At 43.1% G+C, this 27192-nt stretch overlaps 1 long non-coding RNA gene across 1 annotated transcript; it reads right to left on the bottom strand.

Moving 5' to 3' along the window:
• Positions 1–17419: 17419 nt before the first annotated feature.
• On the bottom strand, positions 17420–26715 carry LOC146209594 (uncharacterized). Its single transcript, XR_014706668.1, has 5 exons — positions 26595–26715; positions 24602–24738; positions 19324–19480; positions 18268–18408; positions 17420–17535 (listed from the first exon to the last, which is right to left on the bottom strand). It is a non-coding gene; the product is annotated as an uncharacterized LOC146209594 (long non-coding RNA).
• Positions 26716–27192: the final 477 nt, after the last annotated feature.

Below are 27192 nucleotides of genomic sequence, written 5' to 3'. Positions count from 1 at the left end.
TGTGAACAGCCCCTTACATCCTTCCCCCAGCACACATAACACCCCGCACAGCCGTCGTCTGCACGTATCCTGTCCACTGTCGTGCACCGTTAACGTTTCGATTTTTTTTTTCACGCGCAGCTGCAGACTCGAACGGCCTCCCAACTTACATTGCTGTTGTGACCTGCTCATGTGTGTTAATTGAAAACGTTAAAAAATGTGTTCTGTAACACTGTAACCTTTTTGTAATACTTCCCGTCACTTATAAAAATGAAATGAAATGCCAAGTAATGAAAGGCCGTGCGGTCAAGGACCTTGCAAAGCCGGCGCAACCTCCGACACAACAGAGCTGCTCTTAATCGCCTGCTAGTTCGCAAAGAATCATCAGCGCGTGCAGCTGATGAGTTGTGCGATGTTTAGCACAGGAGCCGTAGGATATAGTCTTGCTCAGGAAATCGTGACGCTCAGGTACAGCCAAATGCCAACAATGTCCGCTCGTTCTATCGCGAGATTGACCTCTGTGAACAGATAGCAATCCGCCCCTAAACCTAATGGTTCGCATACAGATGATACCTGAACTGTTTGACAGTAATGGAATTATTGTCAGAATTACAAACCCTTACTTTCCTTTCCCTCATTTTAGTAAACTCGGGACTTCGGATAGGTGACTGATATCAAGCTTTTGTTGCTAGAAAACCGGAATACCACCTCATGGTTTAACCATATATTTTTGCCAAAGCCGTATAGAAATCGAATTAGGAACAAACACTGTACGTATAGTGATAGTCACAAAAATGGTTCGACCAAAATACATTTCCTTTGGTCGGCTTCAACTTATCGCCCTTCTCAGCATCGTCAGCATCGAACTTTGGCATTGCGAAAAACGATGGAAATCACCGCGGCCCCAGGTCCACGTACGACCAAACCCATAAAGAACAGTGTTGGGTCGGGTACACCAGACTAAGTTAACAGGTTTTGTACGCCAACAACGCATGCAAGACGAAGAGCAGCGCACGCCGGAAGCTCTCTCAGAGGCTTCTGAATGTCAAGGCTCTTCGGAATGACGTCACAAAGGCATGCATGAGGGAGGCTTCTCTTTCCGTTGTCCTCATCTGCAGCGATCGTGCCCATCGAGAAGATTTGAATGTCGCGCTTCCATTTGGCGATTGCACCAGTGCTTTTGCATAATCAAAAAAATAACTTGGCAGGCGTAATTAACAAATATGTCCATAAAAGTTTAGAATATTAGCGCACTTTAAAACCATCTCAGTGTTCCTTGAAGCTGCTCGTAAGAAGTAAAGGCGAAAGCTTTAATGGACCATATCGCAACTCGTTGTTGTCTTTTGGCATGCGATTGACTGAGAAAACAACGTGATTGGGTTCACAGTTCTCACTTTTCCAGAGCGTGCGAACGATCTTTCCGCTCCCTGCGAATAGGGAGCATGTTAATCCGCACAAGCTGCAGCCCAGCGGCCCAACTGTCGACTGCCGCGTCGTCTGACGAGGAGCTGTTGCAGCGTGCCCCGATCACACGGAGCTGCGCAAGGCCTACTAGGATTCTTCCCTGCACACAAACAAAGCGACAATGCCCAAGGAGATTATTTGCGGCGATGGGGGCAACGAAGATGACGCCAGCTTTTTCTTCTTACGAGCTCCTTAACAGTGCTGCGTTAATAACTTAATAAAATACTTTATTCTGAAAAATGTGTTTGTCCTGAATTTCTTGGTATTCAAGGGTGAAGTAGTTGACGCTTAACTAACAAACTTTTCTTTCTGCAATAGGGCTGTCAGAAATTTCAAATGGTGTTAAACTGTCTAAACTGTCTTGCAATCAGCGTTCCATGTTTCTGATTTGGTTAACGCCTGGACACGGGAGCTTCGGGAGCTTCCCGTGTCCACGGGAGCTTCGTGGACACGGGAAAGGAGGGGAGGGGGGGGGGTCTGAAAAATGCCTGCCTCTTTGCGTTCTACTCATGTTTAAAAGGTTGATCCATAGCTAAAACAAGTTATTTATCTTTGCTCACAAGAAGCAAAAAATGCATAAATATCTCATCACTTTAGATGTGTGTGCTAATACGTACAAATTTGTGCAGGAAAATCAGTATTTTGGGTGGCTACCCTAGTCAGGTAACTTTTACTTGTTATGGAGGATTGACAGCGCATAATTAGTTTGGTTTGAACGCCCCAAAAGGACCCATGCTATGACGTATTCCGCAAGGAGTTGGAGGGGGACTTCAGAAAGTTCGACCGACTGGGGGGTTCTAAGCGTCCACTGACATGTCTCGTGATGGTTGAAAAGCCTCAAAAATTTGCTTCGCGAGGACATGCAGAGAGATAGAGAGAGCTTTCTCTTTTTTTTTCGCTTTAAATCTGGAGTCTAATCCTTACTTAGGCAGCCTCTTCTACGAACCGTCTCCCGAGTGCTGTACACCAGACTGTGTACTGTGCTGTTAGTCATCCAGGCTGGAGCGTGAAAGTAGGGCATCCCGCTGCTCTTTTATTCCCTTTAGGAGCTGATGGCTACTTTTTCCATGCATCGCGCACAAAATGCAAGCAGAAATAACTTCTTCTATTTCTTGAGGTAAATTTTGGCTGATAACTTTGCAAAGACGAACAATATGTCAGTTCACTGTTCTATCCCCACTATTTGTACTTATTCAGTTGAAACGGATTGTGAAAATTGAGACAGGGTGGACACTGGAGCGCACGACGCGAGAATATTACGTGAAATACTGCGAACAGGTGGCAGAATGGCAAAAAGCTAAGGTTAGCAACCTCAGACTAGGTTGTTCTAATATTTCTCAACCTAGGAGCATGAGAATATGGGTCTTTGTATTAAGCTTTAGAGAGACATAAATGGGTTTTGATAACGGGAATGCCTTATCTAGAAAATAGGGCTTCAGTTTGGAGCATTGAGTTATATTATCTTCCTCTTTCATCTGTCTGCGAAGGCACGTGAGTCAGAAACAATATAAATGGATCGCCACTATAAAAATCGTATAATGCATGCTGTTCTGTTAACCACAGGCTATATTTGGCCGAAAAGCATTATTTAGCCAACCAAGGGAGTACTCTCTAAGTCGCAATCCCATTTATTTTTTCTCCTTCACACTGGGCCGTTGTAGCCACGCTTTAATTCTTCAATGGCTGCATGTTCAAGTGTTTACTTTCTTTAAATTGATTTACATAATTTTGCTCTTTCGTTTTATTGTCACCCTTGCACATAATAGGTAAACACGTAAATATTCAGGATAATGAAGCATTAGAGGTAAATTAACGGGCTGCAAAAATGTACCCAAAGAGTAACCTGTTGTAAACCTGCTGTTTGCAGCAGATATACAAGTATGGTAATAGTGGACCTGGCCTCTGCTATGCCTACTAATATTTAGGGACACGTATTCTAGTGTCTAGCCGTGTTAGCTTATAGATAACAAGTTTTTAATTTTCAGGTATGCATTCAGGCTCCAGCTCTTCTATTGTATTTATTCTAAAACTAGAATTTATTCTGATTGCACTTTGGCTCTTCCGTAGAGGCGATAGCTTTTCCGTCCAAACCGTCGAATGACCTATGTGTTCTGAAAACCTCTCAAAAGGTAATACATAGGGGCATTTCGATAAACAGTATATTTTTCCTGCTGCCGGTTTGCAGGTATTTGTTAAAAGAAATACATTTGAATCCTTTCTCATAATAAATACGTGTCTGGCTCATTAACCCCTAGATGAATAAGCTCGAATCTTTCTGTTCCCTCTACTCTTTAGTTTAGTAATGATTGACGGCAGCGAATTCGCCTGAAAATAACTGAAATGTTAGCCACAGGAGTTCTGGCGCATATTGGGAGTGATTAGCGAGAATGCCATTCTTTATCGGATAAAACTATTAGGTCGAAAACAATCGAAAGCCTCACTACCGTCTCTGAAAGCCTCTGGCCGATAATGAAATAACGTTTATAATAGAATACCGACCACAATAAGCCCTCCATTATACTGGACATCGATACTGAGACTACAAACTCGTTCTTTTATATTTTCTTTGGTAGGCGCATCCTTCAGCGCACATGAATGTAGGAATTCGATCTGTCAGATAGCTTATGAAGGACCATTTGTCATGTCTGCCCTATATAACCGCAAATTATATATAACTCTTACAAATAGCCCTTCAAATCAGATTTGTCCTATGGTAAACAATCAGCATGATTAATTCAAGTTCCAAAACAATGACAGTAAAAAACAAAAAGGAAAAGACCCGACGTTTCAGAACCTACTCGGTTCCTTCATCAGATGCGACTGCGGGCGAGTCAACGATTCTGCCAAAGACGGAGCAGTGCACACAAGCGCCGCTGGTAGCTTCTTGGAGATCGCTTGTAGATGGAACCGATAGGCTCCCTATGCTTCAAACTTCCCATAAAAGACCGCTTCTACGGGTCAATGCTACATTTTCAGTCGCCCAATATAGTGCAAAAATAGAACAGAGCCTGTCTCAGTAAAGGTATGGTAACCTCTCTGAACATTTTCAGCCGACCAGTATAGTGCTAAAATACAACAGAACCTGCCTCAGTGCAGATGCCCTAACCAGTCTGACTATCGTACAATCGCTGGCCGTCATTGTGGTTTGGAGAGAGGGCAGAGAATGGGTTTCTGGCCAAAGCAGATTATATTTCATCATTATGGCGGGACAGTACTCAAACTACTAGAAAGATGAAAAAGATATCATTGTATACTTGCCTAGCACCTCGGCAAGCCGCATGTATAGTTAGGCCAGGAAAGCGCATAACCTAGAAATCACCGCACAAACGAGTATTGCTATGTTACTGTCTTCCTTTCGCTGTTCTCGTAGGCAATTCTTCGGCCCCAGCATCGGCGTTCGCTCGCATCTTGCGAGGATCACGCTCGTCCCAACAAAACCGATCATCGATTCTCCATTGTTCGCGCCCCCGGCGCGGGCTGCGAGTGTCGGGTCCGAGGCACGCCTGGTTCGCCTTTTCCGCCTTCCGTCTTGTCTGGAGCACTTCCCTTCCCCTTCCATCTCCTAACTTCGTAGGAAACAGTCCACCCCTCCTGCTCCCTGTTGGTTGGATGCCCGGGCCATCGGCCGCTATTCTTTGATGGCCGTGCCGAGGTCTCTGTCCCTCTCTATATTGATCGCCTTTTGTGGCTCCACAGTCCCATCCTGCCGAACACCATCCTAGATCCCATGGCAGTCTTGGTGCTATGCGTGAACAACGAAGCTTAAAAGCCAGAGCTCCATTTCCCGAAACGTTGGTTTTTCGCACGGCCTTACATTTTTGCTCTATTTAGGTCACACTTGGTGAGGCTTCCTGTTCAGTTAACTGGTAAGACAGCCTTATTAAATGTGTTAGAAAAAACCTTTTCCACATATAGTCTGTTAGGAATATTTATTTATTTATTTATTCCTCAAAGGTCCGGGGACATTACATGAGGAGTGGACTATGAAATTTAATATGAATACAAAATATATTCGATGTTAGTTTTGATATAAAATCGAGTTCGAATTGCTTTATGAGAAACAGCAATATAATTAGAATCCAAAAATTGAGTGAACCGGAGTGGCTATGGATCATAACTTTGAAATAAAAAGCCTTTATTGGCTTTTGACTGGCGTGAGCAAACCGCCCCTGTAGAGCTATTCAGCAGAAAATGTGGACACAATGTGCAGACAAAGCTGTCATGTCGCGACGTAACAAAATGGCAGTTAATTTACTCGCACATCCGCTTTTTGGTTATGCACTAGGTATTTTAAAAGAACGTGGTTGTTTTATTTTCTATATCTGTCTTCACTATTTGGTGCAGGTTCAGGTCTAGCGTTTAAGTATTACGCTTTCCAATGTTACATCATTCGCATTTATAAATTAATTCCAGTATTTTGTAAAACACCACAGTCGCCGCACTGTGAGGTGATCTCTAAGAACTTGCTTTATTTATAAAATAATAAATTTGTCTTGTTCTTTAAAAGATTGATTTAGGGTCGACATGCGGCACAACATCATTCTGTATGACTTCTGAGGCACTACTCAAACATTTTCTGCCAGCAAGCAGTTTCAATCATTCCTATTCATACACTCCTTCGCAGTCAGTTTTACAATATGCTCTCCCGTGTTTCTGTTTTGCTAGTTGCCACGTTTCTTGTAGAATCATTACAAGAAAAGAGCCGAACAACTCTAGAGGTACCACAGCAATGAGTAAGATGGATTTAAAAGCAGTTGACAATTTGAATACAAATTATGGCTGAAAGTTTACCTATGAAGTTCAGGAAATTGGTACCCGCCGCCGAGAATAAAACATTAACCACTGCATTCGTATTTGATTATTTTGGGGCCAATAAGGTAAATATAGAATTGTGAAGTAAATTCAAATAAAAATACCTGCTCGTTTTGAAATGCAGTGTATTAAAGTTTACATAAATAAATCAGCAAAATAATTGGGGAGGGGTACCTGTGTCGGCTGTTAAAACGCTCTGGTTAAACAGAGCAGCATTGGTTTATTACAAGACAATAAATTTACCAGAAACTAGTCTTTAACAATTATGTGCATTTTCTTTTAGACGCACAACTGTACGTTCTCACTAAATGAATAAATTCGATAGCAATGAAAACCCTTATGAGAAGTATAAATAAAGCTGTCTAAACAACCAAATAGTTCTGATGTTTTTAGATTATGTGCTACCGTCAGCCGAACCTAGTCTAGAGAACGATTTGAAGTAACCTGGTTTATCACGAGATTGAAAAAACATGAATTCCTCAAGACTGCTCCTAGATCTTTACGGTTTAGGTTTCTTTCCGCACACAAGAAATTATTCGGCTTATCCGAGCAGCCATCAACCAATAAGAAAATACAGGCACATGCTGGATTGAAGGCCCACGGGGTAAAACGATTAATAAAATATTCTGCTATTAGTCGGACGTCCGTTTCTGCAAGTGGCACGCGAAATTTTACCTATCAATGCTTCCGCTTCTCGGTAAAATTTTTTTAGGACTTTCTACTTTACTTTGCACTTTTTTACATGTCTTGCAGCTAAACACACCTAAGCTTCTTCAACCGGCATATGTGTGTTGTGATCACCAGTACTGGTACTTTTCATTATACTACGTAACGAATAATCCTAAATCATGTCTACACAGAGAAAAATAGCTCTGTTTTTATGTTTTCACGGAAGCTCTTTTTTCTTTGTTGCTGTTTTGAGGCCGTGGGCTGTGCAGCAATAGTGCAACAAGGAAATGGAGAAAACACAAGCGCATGTTACAAACCTTCTGCTTTATGTCAGGAAGCACTAACTAGTAAGACTACTGAAAGAGCGAGAAACAAAATGAAAATCTTCAAAGAAAAAAATTGCCGACGATTACGTTACTTCCTAATGCAAAAGTTGAGCGCAGCTCATCAGCTGGTTCACCTTTTCGACAGATTGATGTAAAGATTTCGAGCAAGACACGTATATAGAATTACAGACAACGTTTTTTTAATTTTTCACACGCATTCCTTCAAGAAACACTGAACTAACAGTTCTTGGCTGTCATGAAAGAAGCTCTGGGGTCGGAGAAATAAGCTGAGCAATTAGGTTATCTTGAGGTTGCGGGAGGCAGCGCGTGGGCTCATAGGAACATTGCGGGACGAACAGATAGCAGCGACTGACTGATGCCGCTGACGCTGCTAGCGAGTGAAGAGAACGTGACTGCGTTTCGGCTTGGGATGCACGAACCGTGATGCGCTGATAGTGAGCAGGCGTTTCGGCAACCGGAGGGCACCATCGCTGCCAAGCAGGAAGAGGGGGGGGGGGGGGGGGTATGAGCAGCGGCGAACGGGGGAGCGCGCGCAGCAATCAGATAACAAGCGCTGTGGGCGCCACGCAGGAAGAGGAGGGCTGAGCTGGGGGACTGAAAGGGAGACCGAGCTGGCTACGAGGCCGAGGCCGACGGCGACGGCGACGCCGACGTGAAACGCGAAACCCAGGAACGGGCACCGAAGAGCTGCGTTCTAAAATCATAATTACTAAAGGTCACTGCTCAAACAACGTAGTAGATCGGTGATAAAGCGCGCTCGGTGTTCACGCAGGAGTGATCACAAGAAAAATAAATTGTCAATCTATGTCAGCGCAAATTTCGTGACATGGAGGAGGGGGGGGGGGTGCGAGGGATAACAGTGAGAAACACATTTTGAAGCGCAACTGTAATGCAAACGTTCGGGGGTAGGGCCTCGTTACCGTTGGTCTCGTTGCCGCTGTCGCCGAGCGGATAAGGGTCTCGAGCCAAAAAAAAAGAATTTCGAAGCAGAAAAGAAATTTGCTTTCACCAAGACGTTATCGCTGAGCAGACTTGTGGAACCGCCTCACTAGGTGTAGAGTGCAGCATTTTCTGGATCCTTTTCTTCTACTGCTTCGCTTCATAACTGCATATCGCACACGTACCTGCTTCTTCATCTTCTTCTTCCTACACCTGGTAAACTCAATTCGTACCAGTACATATTTCCACAAATATGCATTATTGCCTGACACAGTGTTACACGGCGTGCCAGTTTCCTGCTTACCATTTCCCTCCACCGCCACCGCTGCCCACTGGCCCGCCACCTGCAACCTCCATCTTTAAAATGCTATCGACAGCTCGTGTCGTCTAGATTCGGCTATGGCGTCCTTGAGGTTCGCAGACGTCGAAAGTGGAGTCGCGCGCTTTCGCTTCATTTACTTTAATATAGCCCTGTGAAACGTTTCCATTTTTTTCCACGACACTTTCCATCGAACGATTTCTGGTTTCTTGCAGAAGTAAATAGTCAATACTTTGCTGACACTGTTTTTTTTTATTCTGAGGCCACCCTTAATTATGGTGAAAAGCGCATGGTGTATATTTGGCCGTGTTCTTACTTGAAGTCGGTTATTTCAATCGGGTTTTTATTTGCAATGTTCCTGAAAATTATTATATATGTTTTTTTGTTTTGTTTTTTTTTTTTTTTTTACAAGTAAGCATAATTTGTATTTCTGAACTATGATGCTCCTTTAGAGTACAGAAATCGCTTTCAGCTTGGCCAAATACTTCTGCATACAAAATCCGCTGCCTGTGAAGACATGGCTTTAAAGAATGGTGGTTGTCTGAACCTGGCTTCAACCTCGCTACTGGGTGAACGCTCCGCTAGGCATGGTTTCGCGTGATTTATTGAGCCTGTACATAGTTTTGCAATTTAAATTAGGCGGACGCGCAAGCTATGCGTTAACAGTGGATGCGATAGCGCCTATCACGCCTTTTCATTCCGCATTTCCTTGATATCATTATTTGAGTTGATACTTGTGTAAAGGAAGGCACCATATACCTGTCTCACTTTTCAGTAGACGCCCTCACTTGATTTAGCTAATGTCACGCAGCCAATGTCACACAGTCTCAATGCCAGGAGTTAGGCATGGAGACACTATCTCCCCAGTACTATTCACAGCTTGCTTAGAGGAAGTATTCAGAGACTTGGAATGGGAGCAGTTAGGGATAAGGGTAGATGGAGAATACCTCAGTAATCTGCGATTTGCTAATAACATTGCCTTGCTAGGCAACTAGGGGAATGAACTACAAATAATGACTGATGACCTAGACAGTAAAAGTAGAAAGGTAGGCTTGAAAATCAATATGCAGAAGACTAATGTTAGCAGCCTCGGGAAGGAACAACAGTTTACATTAGGTAGCAAAGTACTGGAAGTATTAGGCGAATATGTCTACTTAGGACAGGTAGTAACCGCAGATCCGGACCATGAAAAGGAAATAACAAGAAGAATAAGATTGGGATGGCGCGCGTTTGGCAAGCCCTCGCAGATTATGACTAGCAGCTTACCGGTATCACTCAAGCGGAAAGTATACAACAGTTGCATCTTACCTGTACTCACCTATGGGGCTGAAACGTGGAGGCTAGCCAAGATGATTCTGCTTAAGTTGAGGACAACCCAGAGGGCTATGGAACGAAAAATGGTAGGGGTAACATAAAGAGATAGAAAGCGTGCAGAGAGGGTCAGAGAAATAACTCAGGTTACCGACATTCTAGTGGAAATTAAGAAGAAGAAATGGGCATGGGCAGGACATGTAGTGCGAAGAGAGGATAACCGATGGTCGCTTAGGGTAACAAACTGGATTCCAAGGGAAGGAAAGCGTAGCAGGGGGCGGCAGGAAGTTAGGTGGGCGGGTGAGGTTAAGAAGTTCGCAGGGGTCAAGTGGATGCAGCTAGCACAGAACCGCGTTAAGTGGAGAAATATGGGAGAGGCCTTCGCCCTACAGTTGGTATAGTCAGGCTGATGATGATGATGACAAAGCCATTTTGTTCCACAATTTCTTCATATTTTTATTTAGGTTGGTTTTGGAGGACCTGAAGGAGCAGAATATGTTTTTATGAAGGTCATTTGGATCCAGCATGGCGAAATTCTAAATTGCACACCACTAGCTTATGCTCTAAAGTAAATCTGATTTTTTTTTTCTTTTTCTCCTTTGAACCGCAGCCGCTGTCAGTTTCCTGGAAGCATTGAACACTGCGTCATTATTTGTAAAAACACTATTCGGATTTCTCGCGATGGACAAAACAAAGCACATTTAATTGGTTGCCCATGCTATACAATACATAACTGGAGGGCATGATGATAATAAAGCCTTTGAAATTTTTGCCGACTGGGCTCTCGGCTAAATTGGTTTGTTTGAAGGAAATCCTATCTCAGTCAAATGATTGTTCACCTCGGGCGAGTAGACGAATAGTCAGGTAATAAACCAGAAATAGTAATTCCTCTAAATATAGCGACCATACTAATCTTTTCTATATATATATATGATGGCCTGTCGTTTAGTGTAAGAATCTTATCATGAAAAGGGCATTATATCACTAATAAATTCACTCAGTGGCACATGGGAGCATGACCTTCGCACAGTCCGAAGGTATTCGGCTCAGTTCACGCCCTTAATTAAATTAGGACTAATTACTTGTCATCCCAATAATTTTCGTTTCATTACAGGAACCTAATAAAGAAATCTGTTATGTATTCTAAAATTTTTATCAGGTGCTGAACATAAAACATTCTTCATTCCACTGAGATTTTTTTACGCACCGCCAACAAAGCAAATGCTGCCGCCGATAATGACACAGGCTTTTTTGAGACACAAAAAACCTAACGCTCACTTGCTAAAATGAGTCGAAATCGACGGCGACTCCATCCTAGCCGCTAAACCCATTGACCTTGTGGTAATGTTCTTACGTTAGGTTGGGGTTACAATTAAGGACTGAAATCGGTCTCTCATGCCGCCCAGACGCTGCCAGAGTCAGCATGACCTTGCGCGCCGATCATACAATTAAGATAAATCTCACGTACACCTGTCTGAATCAGCCTGAGGGGACCGCCTTTGCCACCATGTACTTCATAGATACCTCTACCGCTTTCACGAGAATCATCCGTATATATTGTTACTGATAAGGAAGGACGAAAAAGCGGTCAGGAGCGCTCGTGTTACGTCCGCCAACATTTCATGAAACGTCATCTCACTGTCATCGAACATCATCTCTCCGTTCTCTTTCTCGTGTGTTGGACGGCGTGCCGCCGCGTGACATTTGATAGAGGTGCTGGATGCATAATCTCTAATCATCCTGGCCCGGAGCTTCGGCGTCTTGTGTCTGACTGCGCCTTCGGCAGCAGGTTCCACGGAGCGCATCGCCTGGCTGGTCCTCAGCCTGCCGGGCCCGACGCGACCTTGCCGTTTCTCCGCCCCGTCGCACCCCCCCCCCCTCCCCCCCCCCCCCCCCGCCACCCTGACCACAAGACACGATGGAGACCGACTCAAGACGCCACCAACACGACGAAGAGACACAGCACTACAGCCGAAGGCCATGTGACCCAATTGACCCAATTTTCCGATCTAGACCCCACCGGCCCAAGACGCCGCCACCCATGAACACAGGACCCCTGTCCATGCCATATGGTGCGTGCCTGTGCCTCGGCGATCGGATATTAGTGACCAGAGGTCCGAAATCATCCTGGGCGAGGATTCATCCGAGGATCGTCGTGGCGGCAAACAGTTTTCTTCCTTCTTCCTCTTCTTCTTGAGCCATTAGGCACGCCCATAGTCATGTCATGGGGTCATCAGCATCGCCAAACTTCCTCGTCTACGATCGGGACGATCGCTAGGTGGCCCCAGGTCATGTTACGGACAAGGAAGGAGGAAGAAGCGGGCTGGAGCGGTCGTGTTAGGCCCGCCAACATTTCATGAAACGTCATCTCTATCATCGAACAACTTTGGAAAAGAAGTAGCGACCGCGATCGGTGAGTAGTTAACGAGTCATCATCGGCAGTATAGCAACACCGCGAAAAGGTAAATAAAAAAAATTGCTGGAAATTCACGCGCGCACGCGCACGCGCACGCGCACGCGCACGCGCACGCGCACGCGCACGCACACACACACACACACACACACACACACACACACACACACACACACACACACACACACACACACACACACACACACACACACACACACACACACACGCACACACACACACACACACACACACGCACACACACACACACGCACACACACACACACACACACACACACACACACACACACACACACACACACACACACACACACACACACACACACACACACACACGCACGCACGCACGCACGCACGCACGCACGAACACGCAGAACTGCCGTACTGACTATTGCGTGCATACTCCGCCTATCCGTAAAACGTTAGCTAAGCTTTCGTAACATGTGGCACCGCAAATGAGTGACGACTCAGCCGATAACAATGTCTGACTATAACAATCATGAAAATCAAACTGCGCTGCAGAATTTTATCATTGCAGAAGCGTACTGTATCAATGGCGGTGTAATCGCGAATGCTTCAAATAGCGTGGGATTTAAAACATTACCTTGTGAATTTTCAAGATTGCCGTTATGTATATCTCAAGGCAGCACGGTCTTGAAACTCGCAATTTTATAAATATAGAACATTTTGAATGGATCTTGAGCATCTAGGATCTCGCTTTAGAATAATGTTAGTTATCCAGGTCATATTACCTCCACTTTCGCATCGCAGAGCCTTGATTGCCCTCCTCAAAAGTCCAATGAAAAGTACTAGCTCGTATATGCTGGTTTTCCGCTTTAAAGTATTGAATTCCAGATTATCACCCACTTACTTCTTTAACAGGTCACAAAAATACTCATAAGTTTGAAGTGCTGAAGTATAGCAATGATTTACATGACACAGGAAGAAAAAGGCTGTGTTATCGCGACTGCCAAACATGTCAATTTTCTAGGCACATGAGGGATATATTTATCGGGAGCTGCCCCACTTGCAGTGGGGGAATGCATTCATAGTGTTGTCTATTTTATTCCCTGAAAATTAAGAAAAACTACTGCCGTACTTAGTAGTAGTAATAATTAGGTAGTATAGTAATAATTAGGTAGTAATAATTCTGTGGTTCTTGATCACATTTCATATCATTCAGATACACACCAGGCTCCCATGCGACTTATGAAGTACCGTACAGACAAAAAAAACAACAATGAAATCAGGTTCTCGATTGGCAGTAGTCTCCGAACTCGGGTATTTACCCCGGAAAAACGACGACGTAGTAATGAACCAATCGCAAGATGGCACATAGTAAAGATAGTGCTTACGTCTGATATCATAATATCACGTTTTTAAGGAAGTTGAACCAAGCAGGATTAGTTTTAATGAATTCCTAAGGGAAGCGAAATGATTTCATTTGAAAGCGTCTTTCTCTTCTCTCCGTCTGATTACTTGGCCTCAAGTTTTTTCCTCTTTTTTTTCCGTCGTTTTTTTCATACTAGAAATAAACTGCCAGTTTGGTAGTGTGCGCTCAAATCGCTGTGGACGTTTGGTTGTCTGTGTTCTCTTTTCTGATCGGCGCCAGCAGTTCAGAGAAAGCCAAGTGCTGTAAAACAATCACTTGAGGGAAACATTGCACGCAGTCTTAGATATAGGTGCCTTGACATTTAGAATCGTATCCTATTTTCTGTTCGTCTAACAAATAACTCTATCAAACTCCGCTCATAAAAGTTCGTTACAAGCAATCAGAAGCAGTGCCAGAAAGATAACAAAAAAATACAGTACGAGGAGGCGTCGGAAATCTAGGAGGGAAATCGTTTTACTCCGTATTCTGGCTTGCACAAGGATCCATGGCAAATGTAACATGGAGCTCTTACCTTTAGCGTTGAGTGGTCGCGTTTATTCTACCGAACAAAACATACAGCCATATCGCGGGGCACGTTCGGTTGACATGCCTGAAGTCTTTATAAGACAGCGCACACCAGACAGCGCAGGCTAGTTTCTAGACATTAACATAACCCTCAATGACAAAAGCGTATGCTGGATGTATTGCCCACGTGCACGGAAGGAACTGTTGCCATTTTATTCTGCAGACTCGAAAACAGGTGCATGCCAAAATTTTAATGTGCCTTCAAGCGTACTTGAAAAACTTCTGCTGCCATAAAGTGCAGGGAAGCTTCGAAATGCATGTCGTGGAAGTTACAGCAGGCTGCTTATCCTTCTTTGTTGGTACGCTCTGTTGCAGAAACGTTATCGAAAAAATTGAAAAAAATAAAGCTGTAATATCAGTAGTCAAAAGGATCTTACCAAAGAAAAAATGAAACTTGTAATACTGTATACACATAAGGCGCCGCATAAATTGAAACATGTAGCTGCAAAGTTTAAAGTTCCCGTGCTTTTTCTGGTCCTAAGAAACTTTCTTCCTTGTGTAGCAAAACGGATCCGAATACACCAAAAAGAGTGGAATGCCAGAAAAAGAATGCGAAGCCAAATATTTTGCAGTGGACGTAATATACCAGATCCCGCTGACGTGTGGCAAATACTACGTTGGCAAAAGGGGGAAACAAAAATTATGAGCAGGGGCAAAGACATCACAGGCTGTCAACTTGTCGAGGGTTATCATGTAGCAAGATACGGAAACTATTGTATAAGTACTCCCTCGGTTTTTTGCGTAAGCTCTGGGCCACTTTCTCTTTTTATATTTTTCTGAGACAAGTGCTTATGATGTCATTTTCCTTGTTTTATATTTTTCGATAATGCGCATGGTGGGATTTTTCTCTTAGCCCTTACCCTCTTTGGTCTATATATTCACTCGACCGTAAGTGAATAAGCCGTTGGAAGTTGCGCATGTGTCCGTATTTCTTCCCTCCATATCATCTGTTTTGCGCAAAGCATTTTTGAAAGCACATTTATTGGAAAGCTGATTGTTGCGTGTTGTGCTGCCATGCATGAAATGCAACCAGAGTAATGTGGCTGGATTCCCTTCACCGTGAATGATGCGCCTTCAAAACGTCTTTGTGCAATAACGCGACCTGCACTCTTGGGAACCGTCAATTGAAATTTTCCGGACGTGTTGTCGCCTTGCAATTAGGCAACGGCACGAACATGCACCATGTGCTATTTGTTATAAGTAGGTGTGTGCGAATAGTACTTTTTCCAAATCGAATCGAATACGAATAGTGCACTCTTGCTATCGAATCGAATACGAATAATGTAGCTAAAAAGCGAATCGAATACGAATCGAATAGTGAAAGCAGCGAATCGAATTCGAATCGAATAGTAAAAGCAGCAAATCGAATAAGAATCGAATACTCTGCAAGTTATGTTCATATCATTTGTACGTTGATTACAAAACATTAAAAAGTGTCTGAAATTCAATTTTATTCAAAATGCTGTTTGATATAGTGAAGAACATGTGATAATTCGATAAAAGACGAAGAAAGAAAACCACGTTTGGAGAAAGAGGAAGAGGAAAACTTGGAGGTTGGCTCGAGGAGCTCGAGGCACGAGCAGGAGAGAACAGGCGAGCAGCGGAGCCGATCGGCTGTCCAAGGAGCTCGGAGCGGTGCGTCTTCTGCCAGGCCTGACCCGGGGATCCATCCTGGGGCCTGCCGGCCGTATCCTGTCCTGTTCTCCTGTCGTCCACGAAACTCGGAACGGTGGTCGGGCCCGGGAGTGCCACTGCGCCAGCTCTTCACTGGCACGAGCGTTCGGCGCCGTGCTGAGTCCAGGCACGTCGGGGAGGCCTGACGCATCGGCCGTGGAAAGGCAACCCGAGGCCTCTTGCCTCTACTGGGCCCCGTCCGGTGGCCTAGCCTTCCGCTGGGCTTACCGACGCCTTGCTGCACCGACCCTGCAAAACTCTGACCACCCGGAGCGTCTGAACTGGCTTCTCCACCCAACGAACTGGTGACTGTAGACAATTTAGTGTTTAGTCTTCGACCTACTTGTTTGTCCTACTCTCGTCCCGTCCATATGTACACATAAAACTTATTCGTCGTTATATTGGTCGGTCTGGTCGTCTATTGAGATTGCTGTCTCTGAATAAGCCACAGAACAAGGTGGCCAGAAGATTTAAAGAAAAGAACCTCACAGATATATAGCTCACAACAATGTACAGCTGCGTCAACCCTGACTACAGGCGAGATAAAGTCTAAATATTTAAAAGCAAAAAAGATTGCACTGAACCACAAGCAAAAGAAAATAGCACTCAGTAAAGTCAAGTGGAGTTGGCAGGAGTTAATAAAATTACTAAATGCAACTTGGCTAGAAGTACAGCCTGGCACTGCTAGAATGCACAACTAGAAATTGAGTACTGTCAACATGACATCAGTCAAACAACATCACATCAACTAAGACAAGACTTTCTCAGACTAGTCATCAAAAATTTTAAAAATGCTTGACTAGATTAAGGCTCTAACACTGCGGGGAAATCACACAGAAAATGCAGATACATGTCTAGATTAATCTGCAGTTTTTATTTGAGCCTTTATTGACTAGGACTGAAACTTGTTGCAACAGTTATGAGAAACGACCATTCACAAAGATAAAATTTGATATCCCAAACGGTAGCACATTAGAAGTAGTGCAGATGCAGTGAAACAAAGCGCATTTCACAAAGATTTAAATGAGTATATGAAACACTGGGCATGTTGCAATGGCAGCATTATACATAAAAAAATGTTTTAACTATGGGAACAAAATAAAGGCAGTCTTGTGCATCATAATGTAACTAGGGACCCTTACAAAAATGTCTATGATCACTTTATGCAATGTCTTTAGACAATATGATCATAGAAGCTATCGACCATCAAAAGAAAGTCTTTAGAACACGTATGATCTATGTATGATCTCCCTTCCGACAATTGGCCACCGTGATTGAATAGAATGTATTTACATAGAACGTATTTATACCTCCTATTGATGGCGTACATGGACACTGTAACGACTGTGTTCCGATAATTGGCCACCGTTATTTTAAAGAACCGTGTTCATACAAAGTATTAATACCTTGTGTTATGCTAACTATATTTCAAGTGTCCAATAATAACGTGTATTTTACTCACTATTCACATGCATGTAATATTTCGTGAAAAGTGAGAGTGGCGAAAGAAACAGATGCAAATTCATACCTTCTTTTATTGCACAAACCCTTGACACAGAAACACTTCGTTTCCGACGGCAACGACATTGTGTGTTTGATGTACCAGCCATATCAAAATTTATCATGGTGTCACCTAGAAAAGAAATATACATGCTCAAAATTTTTCTGCCAATTTCGCACGCTTTGTGCTAGCATCACACACATCTCTCTTCACTCAGATGCCTGTTTTTTCTCAAAATATGCTAACTGGTTTCCAACCACTTTCTGTACAAACTACTACCTGCAAAACACCCTCAGGAGATAGAGACTATTGCTGTGTTTAGTTGTATTCCTTTTGATCCTCTATATCATTCGACATTAGTTTATCACAATAGGGGCCCAGGAAACAAAGGGGTGAAATTTACACGCCAGTACGCTTGGTCATCAGATACTCTCTCCTCTGCCATTTGCTGCATCAAGCAAATACACATGTTGAGCGGCAACATATCAGTATATACACATACATTTTGGTGCATGCTACCAGCAAGTGATGCCACTATGCCTGTTTGCTCCCATTTTTCCTGAGTGATGGCTATGTTTGCCATAGCAGATGACACACACACATAAGTAATTACTGAAGGAGACCAGCTACACCAAGCACCTAGGGGATACAAGAGCGATAATAGGGAATGATGAAGTATATTATAGCTAGCCTACAATATGCAGTCACACATACTTTTTGCTACATATGCAGGTAACAAGTCTCAATAGTGTATTCCCAGAGAGTAAGAAAATAAGAAAGTGCCACTCATGCCCATCTTTTCCTTTCAAGAGCTTGTCACCAAGGTAAAATCTTTATCACATATGAAAGCAAAATTTAGAATACCTTTCTTTTATAAGAAGTCCACATGGATGCTGCTACGTCCCACTGCTACTTGTCCAGGAAGTCAGGTTGCCTTGTTACTTGTCGGCACAGACCAGGGCAACAGGGTGTCTCCAGATATGGTCGAATGAAGCAACAAGAGGACTGCATGTACATATGAGAACAATAGTCAGAACAGCAGGAAGAATGATTTTTTGAATAATAAAGGAAAAGTCAAATGCACAAGTAAAAGAAACATAGGAGGAGTATTTCATATGGTTGCTGAGTGACAGCATGAAAAGCCCAGAATTGAAAACGCAATGCTCCACTGAGGAAAATTACATAATCATAAAATACATAAATACATAATAATCTAGGTAATCTCAGGAATAGTGGCAAGTCTTATGTAGGCACTATCTTTTGGAGATAAGTGGAAAGACAAGTCATATGAGGTGGTAAAAAATGACTGGTTTGCTTTATGTGGTTTAACATCCCAAAGCAACCCAGGCTATGAGAGATGCTGTAGGGGAGGACTTCAGAGAGTTTGACGAGCTGGGGCTCTTTAACGTGCACTGACATCGCACAGGACATGAATGCCTTTTTGCTTCAATTTTGAGCTTACTGCTGAACTGGTCGTACTCAAAATAGGTTGGTGCTACTTTTATTTAAATTTAGACAAGGTCCTTTTGAGGATACAAGACTTGCATGTGTCCCAGACACATTCAGGGAGACACGTTGGCCCTGTACAAAGGCTTAAAACGTGGAGAGCTTGTCTCATTAAAACCCACCCGGCCCCGCATAATCACTTTTTGGTACCTAATATTGCCTGCTTTGGCTCGTCAATAGTAGGCTACCGACAATAGGAGCAAAATTATTTCATCCTTAAAAAATCGTGCAGCGCACTGCTGGAATATGGAGTCACACATAATTTTTGCTACATATGCAGTTAACAAGTCGTAATAGTGTATTCCCGAGAGTAAGAAATTAAGAAAGTGCCATAAATGTCCATCCTTTCCTTCAAGAGCTTGTCACCAAGGTAAAATCTTGATCACATATGAAAGTCAAATATAGGAGAAATACCTGTCTTTTATAAGAAATCCACATGGATGCTGAAGAAGCCATGCAGCTACATCCCACTGCTACTTGTCCCGGAAGTCAGGTTGCTAGTTTTTACTTGTCGGCACAGACCACGGCAACAGGGAGTCTCCAGATATGGCTCAATGAAGCATCAAGAGGACTGCATATGCATACGAAAACACTAGTCAGAACAGCAGGAAGAAAGTTATTTCGAATAATAAAAGGAAAAGTCAAATGCAAAAGTAACAGAAACAAACAAGGAATACTTCATATGTTGCTGAGTAACAGCATAAAAAGAGAAGCACAGAATTAGAAATACAATGCTCCACAGAGGCAAACTACAGTAAAATGCTTGTGCACAAAATTCTCTTCTAGAGTGGAAGATTCAGTGATATATGCAAGGGGTTACGTTTATCTATTGTGCATGCATACGGTACTATAGGAATACAACAAGGTTGACGACTGGGCACGTTGGTATGGGTTCATACTGCCCCAGCCAAAAGACGAGACACAGCAAAGAGGAGGACAGGACAAGGCTGGACTATCAACTGAATGTTATTGATAAGAAGAAAACAACGAAGACTTCTTCCGAAAAGCTCGCGCACAACCCAACCGGTGGAATGGCAGGAAATTGGGAAGAAGATGAAGAAGAAAATCCAAAGCCAATTCCAAGTCAAGGCCTAACTAACGACTTTTCTAATAGATGAAGTTCCTTACAATGAAGGCTAACAGACGCCTTAGCCACACACTTGTCCTCGGCTTTAGCAATGTAAAATGCTTCAACGAACTCTCTGCAGAGTTGATTACCATTGCTGTAAACTACCCCCGTATTATTGAAGTCAGGCGCACAAAGGGACGGATCATGCTCCGACTTACACTCTCGGGATTGCACATGTAGCGCAAGATTAGAACTCGCCTTCCCTCCCAGAGAATTGGAGTGCTCCGTCAGGCGCACATTTAGACATCTGCCTGTCTGCTCGTAGTAGCACCGGCCACAATTCAGCGGAACGTGGTAGACCACATTCTTTCTGCAGGTGGTGAACTTTTTCTTATGTGACACTGCACAACGAAAACTATCACGAGGTACACTGTCGAGCCCCTTTCTAACTCTAGCGCACAAGGCTCCTATCTTGTTTCTCGCTCTAAATACAACGGGCAGACAGGCAGATGTCTAAATGTGCACCTGACGGAGCACTCCAATTCTCTGGGAGGGAAGGCGAGTTCTAATCTTGCGCTACATGTGCAATCCCGAGAGTGTAAGTCGGAGCGTGACCCGTCCCTTTGTGCACCTGACTTCACTAATACGGGTGTAGTTTACAGCAATGGTAATCAACTCTGCAGAGTTGGTTGAAGCATTTTACATTGCTAAAGCCGAGGACAAGTGTGTGGCTAAGGTGTCGGTTAGCCTTCATTGTAAGGAATTTTATCTATTAGAAAAGTCGTTAGTTAGGCCTTGACTTGGAATTGGCTTTGAATTTTCTTCTTCATCATCTTCTTCCCAATTTCCTGCCATTCCACCGGTTAGGTTTGAAGTTTGAAGTTTATTGTAGTTTGAAGTTTATTGTATTTCAAAGGTTAACAAAACATGAATACAGAAGGAGGTCCCAAAGTCAAGGACTGCGGAACGGGACCTCCTATGATGATTATTGAAAAGAAATACATATTGAGCAGTTGCAGAAATTATACAATATTTCGCATCAGTGGGTTGGGGCGAATGAAACATGAATTAGTACAGACGCTATTGATGTAATAACAAAGAATAAACACCTAATCACATAAAGAAAACATAGGAAACAATTCATAAAAAAGATATAAAGGATAACACATGAACAGATTACCTTGAAAATTACGATAAGTGTGATAACAAAAACTGACGAAGAGCGGATTTAAAGGCAAAAATAGTTAATGATTGTTTGATAGTTGTAGGTAATGAATTCCAAAGAGTGGTAGCAGAGAATCGGACTGATTGTTTCCCATAATTAGTGTTTGGTTTAGGCAGCAAGAAGTTGTTGTTGATGGCGAAACGTGTGTCCGTACGCGCGAGTTGTGCGCGAGCTTTTCGGAAGGAGTCTTCGTTGTTTTCTTCTTATCAATAACATTCAGTTGATAGTCCAGCCTTGTCCTGTCCTCCTCTTTGCTGTGTCTCATCTTTTGGCTGGTGCAGTATGAACTATAGGAATACATTACTGTCTGGGAAGTCAACCTCCACATCACCAGGTATCAAACTATCTCAGAGGTTTCTGAAAGATTTCTATGCAATGACAGGAAGATCTTTCACTATCAAACACAGTTGCAAATAACACTAAAATCTAATGAGCCCATGTATGTTTCTCTTAAAAATGTGCGGACGAAGGAAATGTAGTTGCTGCTCCTTTTATTTATTTACTGGTAACTAATACTGCATCATTTCCAGCTATAGCATGCGTGAACACAATGCAAACAATAGAGGTGAGCAAGCTTATCAAAAGATTTAGAATCACTTTTTGTAATAAAATAACAGAAATCATTTAACTAGCCATGTACAGGAGACAATGCATGTACTAAACCAGAGCTGCACAGATTTAAGAGCCTTAAAAGCTCTAGCAAAATACCCTTCTTGTCATATTTGCCTTTTCACAAACACTACAGGCTGGCCGAGAGCTAGCTTAGGTACAACCTCTAATTATCGCATTCAAACTGATCACTTTTTCAAATACATTGATAAACACAGGTACACATGGCTGAGCTTTCAAAACATCATCTGTTGGACAAAACCCTCATTATACTCTTGGATAGGTCTGATAATAAAGATCAGCATGGCGAACAGCCATTCGGCGCTTCCATGCGCTATGCAAGCTTAATAGCCTTATCATATCTTACAGAACACTGTTGTAATTTTCAACACCTGAGAACCAAATTCCATGGGGGTTTAAAGGGACACCTTTGAGCAAAGTTCACTGTAGGATATCACCCCCCAAAAACCCAATCAACAATAACACATGTTCGACAGCCTCTGGCTTTCTGCACAAAATACAGTTCACACCCCATGGCAGAAAGATCTCTCTCTGCCATCTATGTTTATCCAGGCAGAACCCAAACATGCAATTTAAAAAGATTTTTAGGAGGTTGTAAAGGCATTCGTTTTACATGTTAGAATGCATTATTATTTGATAAACACAAAAGGGCCGCCACACTGATACTTCCCTTCGTCTTGCAGCCCACCCCTTCTGTAACGAGCCCCCTCATGTTTGCAGAACTCAAAAACACACAAAACAAACAGAAAATGTTCTCCAACAGATAAATATCAACATATTACTTTTGTTATCGCTAGTAACTATTTGGCTCTAGGGTTAACGATGCATTTATTTAGGTTGTGAATAAAATGAGTTCGGAAGTTAATTGCAAATCTTGGTGACCAGCAAGAAAGTAAATATTTGTGTATATGTTGCTTTCAGCAAAGTAAATGTTCTCATTTAGTCACAGAAAAACAGAATACCACTTGAACGAACGTCACTTCGACGATGTATTCAGTTGTACGAACTTTATTAAATCTTTATTATTTAACTTTATTAAACGCACTTCATTTTAACAAACTTCAGTTATTGCTCATTTCAGTTCAACGAACATTTTCCGTGGTGCTATCCTGTGTCTTCAAAGTCATACTGAGCGCTTAAAAAAGCACAGTCTGCACTCTTTGTAGCATATTTTTATGTTAAGAACCACTCTTCATTATCGCGTGAAGAAAAGTGGCCGTTATTTAGCTTTAAAGTGAATTGGCTGTCTAAACTAGCTTGTAACCAGATGAATCCATAGCTGTCTGCACGCTTAATTAGCTGTACAGTCATAGCCAGTCAAAGCCAGATCTTCAGCCCTACCAGGCCCTTTAGCTCCAAGAATTGCAAATGTGTGCATTTTGGTTAACCATGATCTGCTTGGAGAAAATGAAAGCCTTGTCTCCTCAGCAGGCCGTTGTGATAGGCAAGATTCTCAGGAGCTTGCACAGTAATCGAGTTCAAAACCACTGTAGTCCTTTCAAAAGTGCTGCAAAAGGTTACGCATTCTTCACTTGCAAATCAGCGCAGTGACAAATAAATGGGCTCAGATAAGATTTGAACAACCTAAAAATCTGTGACAGATTTTCTCTTCTTGGGCTCCAAGATTACCTCGGAAGGAGACTGTAGCCATGAAATTAGGAGACGCCTGCTTCTGGGAAAGAGAGCAATGGTTAGCCTTGACCGCCTAGTAAAGAGCAGAGACATTAGTCTGCCAACCAAGATCCGTATAACTCGTGCTATGGTCTTTCCAGTTGTGATGTATGGATGCGAGAGTTGGACTGTGAAAAAGGCTGACCGCCGAAGAATTGACGCGTTTGAATTGTGGTGCTGGCGAAGACTCTTGAGAGTTCCTTGGACTGCCAGAAGATCAAATCAGTCGATATTGTCGACCATAAACCCTGACTGCTCATTGGAGGGTCAAATTCTAAAGTTAAAGCTCAGCTACTTTGGTCATCTGATGAGAAGAGAGGAGTTGGTGGAGAAAGATTTGATGTTGGGAAAGGTTGAGGGTCGCTGGAGAAGGGGTAGGCAGCGAACGCGATGGTTAGATGGTATCCTCGAGGCACTGCAGATGAAGTTATGTGATGTTAGGAAGATAGTGAGAAACCGGAAAGCGTGGCGTGACATGGTCCATAGGGTCACGAAGAGTCGGACACGACTGAACTGAATATTTCTTGAAGCTAATGGACACAATCTTCCACGCATTTATTTCAGTCCAATGAAATTTCATTTCAACAAACTTTTTCCTAAGGTCCCTTGAACTTTGTTCAAGTGAAACATCACTGTATGTGTACATATGCTGAGGCAGTCTAAATAAACAGTAACTGAATGTCAGCATGAACATGCACACATATGCACAGTGCAGTCAGCTATATTATGACACCATGTTTGTCACTGAGCTATTAAAACACAGGTTTACTCAATTTTGCCTCAACTAGAAATAGTAGGTACTACTTCAATAAAACAGCTAAGTATATCTCCTGCTTTAAAGCTCTGAAGAGGCCATGAAAACTTTTCTTTAGTGCAGACTATGAGCAAGATTCACCAACATGTCAGTCGCGCTAAAAACAGCAAGAATGATTTAACAACACTGAGCTGGTTTCAAGCTTTGCTTTAATGAAGCCTGTTACACATCCGCCCTTTATACTCTCAAAAGAAAACAATAAATGCAAAGCATGAACCAGTAAAAATTATACAGTTATAAAGCAAACACATGAATGCAAAAAACATGAGCATGTGATACCTACCAATTCAATGTCTCCTTTACAGGAAGGATGCTTTAGGGCAGGGCACCCATGGCTGATAGAATAAACTGCCTCAACAGATTCATGACGCTGTCTGCTTCATATTCAGGCAGCACTCCCTCGATGGCAGATGAAATCTGCTGCAAAAGCAGTGTGACAATACAATTGCATCAGCTGGACTGCAAGCATTATTGCCAAACAAGCCGTAAATGCAGTAAAAGAAAGACTTCATTAAATCCATGCTTCTCAAAACCCATAACATACCATTACTTTCCCTACACTCCTAAACAAAAGCTGTCTCAGAAAATGAATTCCTAGCAGCTCTAGGTCACATGCCATAAGTTACCAAAAAACTCGATCCTATCATCTGTTTCAATTCTGACCCTTGTCAGCAATGTCAAACATTAATAAACGAAGAACTTCCATAGTTGAAATTCACTTTTCAAAATATGCTGTTTCTCTGTGAAGCTTAAAGGTTCTTAGAAATTAAACAAAACAGAAGACTAAGTTTGAAAGCTCTAATCGCTTAATTCACAGCCAATTGTTAGCTTGACCCACATAACTTGCCACGCCTCCGTTAAAAAAAGAAAAAGAACACTGGGCCTGTACTAAAATAATACGTACTGTCCTACTAAGGATATAAATATAACTATTGCTGCGTTGAAGTCTGCGAATTGTTATAAATAAAATTATATATCACCCCCCCCCCCCCCCCCCAATCTGTGCTTACTCTAAAGGAAAGCTTAAAAACCTAATTTTACGCGGAAAGTCGTTGCTTATGGACTGTTCCAATAAAGCGGTAACCGCATGAGGCGACAACCCCTAGCGATCCGTCGCAACGCCTGTCGTTGTCGCTGGTGCATACCGCTCGGAGCGACGGCGCTCAGCGACAGAAGCGCGTTTTCAGCGTTGCTCTGTTACCGCCGCCTCGTCATTCGGTCAAGGGGAATGCAATCACGCTATATCCCATTTTCAACACTAAACAGCATGAAGTACGATAAAACACTGATGAAATTTCTTGTAACGCATCGTATTTTAAAGGGTCACAGGGCACCGGTGCGTTACTATACACTGCGATGCCGACTTGCATTGCAAGCAGCGACTTTCTCCTGCTCCTTTCGGAAATTAACAATATCAAGCCACGCTAACCTTTTTCTTTCTTTTATTACCCTTCCAAGCTTTTACTGAATTATCTCGATGCACTCATATATATACACGGATCAGACGAAGTGAGCGCGTGAAGGCAACAGGTTCTTCGCCCAAACCGGACTAGGAAAACTAACTTTACACGCAATAAAAAGAAAGCCAGAACGGAAGTTGAGCACCCTAAAGCCCTCTGCGATTGGCTGCCTCGCGAGCTGCTTCCGGGCGACACGCGAAATTTTCTAAAAACCCAGAAACCGAGCGACGGCGACGAGCGGCAATGCTTTGGCGGCCCTCAGCCCGTCGCGCGACGGCGCCGCGCGGCATGTCGCCGCGTCATGCGGTTAGCGCTTTAACCTCGAATTACCGGCTCCATGTGCAAATAGCTCAACGAAGAAACGCTATAAATAAAACACATAGGTAGCGAGAGATCGCACACATCTGATGGAATTTAAAAATGACAGGTTTTATACGTCTACATAGCTTTTACGCAGTACAAGGCCTCTCTCAATATTTGAAATTTGACGGTTATGGCTGCGAGGCCAAGCGGTTGTTTACCTTTGAAGAATTAGTAATAACTCCGCAAAAAAACGCCTTAAAGATCTGAACTATGTTGCAAAATGATCGGAAAGAGGCCGCGGACAATCGAGGATCACTTTTTAAAACCTAACTAGGTGATAAAAACGCTAAACAATGAAAAATATTCCTAGAGCATTGGGCGTGCAGTATGCAGCAAAGTAAAAAATGGGTAAACGCTTGTAATGTAAAAACTGCTCACTTCTGAAACACAAAATTTTCAGCGAGTATGCGCAAAGCGTTTATAAGAAAGGAATGAAAAAGTGTGTCAACTTACATTGAAGATTTCTGGCAGAAAGAACTATTTTCCACGCTCGACGTCGCCACACAGCCAAACGCCGCCTCTCAGTCGTGCGCAATCACGTGACACATGAAGCTGCATCACGTGTTTTGTGGAGTTCGCTTTCTTTCTTTCTTTCTTTCTTTTTTTTTCAGTCGCGCTGCCACGCCGCGCTGCTCCATCACGTGTCTTGTGGAGTTTGCTTTCTTTTTTTTTTTTTTTCCAGTCGCGCTGTCGCGCCGCGCTGCTCAGACGAAAGGCGGGATTAGTGGAACGCCGAGCGAGCGTCAGTTCTAAAGCCCCTCAATAGTCAGTTCTGTGCGTTCGCTATCTTGTGCGTTCGTTCTTTTTCTTCCGGTGGTTTTGTGGGGTGGCTGGTATTCGAGGCTACGCAGAGACTCGGAGTGGCGAGCCCACTTCAGCGATCGTGTGTTTGCTTCCTTCATTGTAATGAAAACTTGAGTTCTTACCGTATGCGGAGCCGCACATATTGAGTGCCTGCGCATGAGTTATTTGCACGCACGCGCGCTCACACACATGCAGCTTTGCAGAGGCGAAAAAGAAATAGCTCTCAAGACTGAGAGTATCATACATT

The sequence above is a fragment of the Amblyomma maculatum genome, chromosome 1, assembly GCF_055883805.1.
Source record: "Amblyomma maculatum isolate TAMU_Amacu chromosome 1, ASM5588380v1, whole genome shotgun sequence".
NCBI lineage: Eukaryota > Metazoa > Arthropoda > Arachnida > Ixodida > Ixodidae > Amblyomma > Amblyomma maculatum.
The sequence above is the reverse complement of the archived record's forward strand: the minus strand, read 5'-3'. Positions and strand labels throughout refer to the sequence as shown.